This window comes from Anolis carolinensis, chromosome 2 (assembly GCF_035594765.1).
Source record: "Anolis carolinensis isolate JA03-04 chromosome 2, rAnoCar3.1.pri, whole genome shotgun sequence".
Lineage (NCBI taxonomy): Eukaryota > Metazoa > Chordata > Lepidosauria > Squamata > Dactyloidae > Anolis > Anolis carolinensis.
In genome coordinates, this window is record NC_085842.1 from 286,999,524 (window position 1) to 287,003,751 (window position 4,228).

The window sequence follows — 4,228 nt, forward strand, 5'->3', positions numbered from 1 at the left end:
AGTCAGCCATAGCAGAGCCCTTGATGAACCAACCTGGACACAGAATATTGTTTGAAAACACAGAAATATTGGACCACACTAACAACCACTGTGTCAGGCTACACAGAGAAGCCACTGAAATCCACAAGCATGTGGAGAAAAGAATTTCAGCAGAAAGGAGGAAACCATGAAAATGAACAAAACCTGGCTACCAGTATTAAAAAGCTCTAAAATCAGGACAGTAAATAAAGAACAACACTCAGAAGACAGGGCAATTCCAGACATGAATCAATCAGGGCCAGCTAACACCTCCAAATAAAGGATTCCCCCAGGCAGAAAGCATCCAGACCTTGAAGCTGAAAGGCTACTCAATAATAAACAAGTGGCCAATTGAAACATTCACAGCTGCCTCAAACAGAGAAGAGTCCTTCCACCCTGGGCATTCCACAGATATATATACTCCACTTGACTAGTATCCAACAGACTTCATTATATCTGAGGATGCCTGCCATAGATGCAGGGGAAAAGTGAGGAGAGACTGTTTCTGGAACATGGCCATACAGCCCGAAAAACCCACAGCAACCAACTAAATCACATAGCGATTCTGAATATACAAGGGGCAAGTGAAAACAGGACCATCGAGAGCAGGGAAATATATATATCCGGGAGAGGAGGAGATGTATATGTATGTATGTATGTATGTATGTATGTATGTGTGTGCATATATATAATCTTAAACACTATAATATATATTGCAGTGTTCTGTATTATACACACACACATTTCCATACACTTTTATTATTGTTATATTGTTATTAATATTATTATTATTAGTAGTAAGAAAGTACTGTATATATTATATACACAGATATAAACAGTCCCAAGCGTGCGCGCACACACATATATGATCCAGAAAACTGCAATGTTCTGGATTGTGTATACATACGTACATATACATACACACATTTTCTCCTTCTCTTCTCCTCCTCCTCTTCTTCTTCTTCTTCTTCCTCTTCTTCCTCTTCTTCCTCTTCTTCCTCTTCCTCCTCTTCCTCCTCCTCCTCCACCACCACCTCTTTTTCTTCTTCTTCCTCTTCTTCTTAGGAAATTTGTAAAGCGATCAATAAGAGATGAAGAAAACCCTCCCCCTTTGGGATCATTCCAGTTTCCATACATTACTGATGCGTGCCTTTTCTTTCCTGGGAGAGAACTTTCTTGGTTGGAAATATTTCGGATTAATTAATTAGGTTTTAAATGGGGTGTGTGAGAAGTATGAAATGAAATGAAATATCCTCCATGGCGGAACTTTTGTGAGATCTGTTAATTCTCGTATTTTGGAAACCTGACCTAAAAGGACTGACTAGAGACCTGATAAAATCATAAGGACTATCATCAATGCAGTCGTGGGCAGGTAGGCCTACTCAGGAATATGGAGTGGCTCGTTTGAGTCAATGGGTACTACAGCCAGGTGAGTGGATCCTAAAAAGGACTGCTCCACACCGATGCAAATTTATTTGGAAGCTACTTCCACCAAAGTTGGGTCCACTTTACTGTGAGTAGCCATGTAAAGGGTTAATGTTGTTGACACATTAATTGTTTGCAAGATAATATATCCCATTGCGAAAATGATTTCAGATCGCTTCCAATGTTTTTACAGAAACACGTGATTCAATGGATTCAAAAAAGAAGTCAATGGGATATTGTTTTCCTAAGACCAAACGTTTACATTTTATTTTAGAGATCCTTGGTCATCATAAAATAATGGTACACTTAGTTATCTGGCAATGGCTTCGATCATATACTGTTTCCTAAATATTTCCTCAAGTTTTGTTTATGAAACTGCCAGAAAATGTGGTTGAATGGAGGCTGTGCATAGACTCAATGTCTTTTGAGTAACAAATTCAAGGCTAAATCCAACATCACTCCTATTCGAAGTAGGACCATTGAAGTGAAGGGGATTTGTTACTAACATACCAATACAACAAAATAAAACTCTCTGCTCTTTCCTAGGCAGGACAAGCCCACAATGAGAACACAACATTGCATTCTTGTATATATACTGTCCTGTTTATAATATATTTCGTAATGTTATCTATTTAGCTGTAAAACTCTGTATATTCCATTCTTTCTGTGAGGTGCCCAATCATTTACAAATTTTTGAGGAATTGTCAGCGAAATGAGGGGACAGGAAACAAAAAAGCCTTTTAAACTCACCCTTAACTAACCAACGTGGTGATGCTGATGAATTATGTTAACAATAACAATATTGGGTTGTTGTGAGTTTTCCGGACTATATGGCCATGTTCAAGAAGCATTCTCTCCTGACGTTTCGCCCACATCTATGGCAGGCATCCTCAGAGGTTGTGAGGTATACCATACCACATACCTCACAACCTCTGAGGATGCCTGCCATAGATGTGGGCGAAACATCAGGAGCGAATGCTTCTGGAACATGGCCATACAGCCCGGAAAACTTACAACCTAGTGATTCCGGCCATGAAAGCCTTCCACAACACAAATAACAATATTGCAGCAGTTAACGACTCTGAAATGTTTGGAGTTGAATTGTTGGCAAATCAGACAGATTATCCGAGAAGTTTGTTCTGGATCAAGAACTGGAGGGCAGAGTTCTCGTTCTACTTGGCCATAGAAACTTAATGAATGACCTTGGGAAGGTCACACTCTTTCAGCCTCAGAGGAAGGCTCTGAAAAAACATACCATGAAAACGCGTGAGATAGTGTTGCATTGGGGTCGCCGTGAACTGGAAAGGATTTGAAGGCAGGCAACAAGTGTTAAAGTCCTGTGGTAGGAATTGTCTGTCCTCTTATTTTTTTCTCCGAGGAAGGACCCGGCCTGTCAGGTCCTTTTCAGGTCACTTGTCTTTTCCAAAGAAGTGTACTGAGGATGTGATTCTTTGCCTAAGAAAAACCTATGGAAGTCACGAGCGATTTGAAAGCACATACACAGAGATGTTCATATCCACTTTCCTGGGAATAAACCTATGAACTGGATTGCACTATTACAATCAGAGTACTCCTCTCATGCGGAGTGAATGTCTAAAAAGTTAATTTGCGTCCCTTTCGGTAAAACACAAGCATTTCCAAATGCTTTAATCCCAGTATATCTCTAGCCGTTTCATCTTTCCACAGGCTTGTGGTTATCATCACCCTCCTCCTCCTCCTGGTCATCTATCATCCTCATCTCCCCCTAACTCCAAGGCTATAATAATATAATAAAATATTATTATAATAATATAATAAAATATAATAATAATAATAATATAATAAAATGTAACTATGATTATTATTGATGACGACGACGATAATAATATTTATTTATTTATTTATTTATTTATTTATTTATTTATTTATATACCGCCCTATCTCCCCCAGAGGACTCAGGACGGTTTCCAACATAAGCCAACATTCAATTGCTAGTAGGAGACCATACAACAAAACCGTCAAACAAAAACATACGATCCTGCTAAAACAACCACAAAAAATTAAAATCCACTTTCACTCTACTCCATCAGATGGGTTTAAGATACCAATGTCCAGAATTTCAGAATAGACATGATCAACTATGAAGGGCTAGCTAAAATTATTATTACTATTGTTGATTATGATATTGAATAATAATATAAATTATGTAGCCTAACCTGTCTTGGTTTTTAGGCCTGTTCCTGGGCCCCTGATTCAGGAAATGGCATTGGATAGACTGCATCAGCTCTAGCTTCTTAGATAGAGTTATCATGATTTCTCTGATCAAGCAGATGTTCTGTATCTTAAGAACTACAACTGGTAGGGGGGAATTGGTGCCATTTTTGGAATCAGCAGGTCAAATATGCCAGAAATAGGGCTAACATTCGAGGCATCACATTTTGTATCATAATCATTGTTGTTGTTGTTGTTGTTATAAAAATGCAGTCTTCAGGTTAGGAGGAGGTGAAAATCTTCCCACTTTTGTGCCTGTCTTCTGTGCAGTGAAAATATAGACCTATTTGTGGCCTGTCGGTTGGGCAGAACTCCCCAAAACGTTCTCCCTCTGAGCTCTTCCTTCCCACCAAGCACCGAACTCGAAAAAGTCTTTGCCTGGAGAAGAATGTCCTAAGAAGTCGCCTCTGGCGATATACATATCAAGGTGGTCCTGGTTTCACTTGCCCTTGCATATTCAGAATCGTTATGTGTATAGGTTAAAATTAGGTTTCTTGGGGGAACCTTTCCTCTTTCTAAACGTGCTAACACAGAA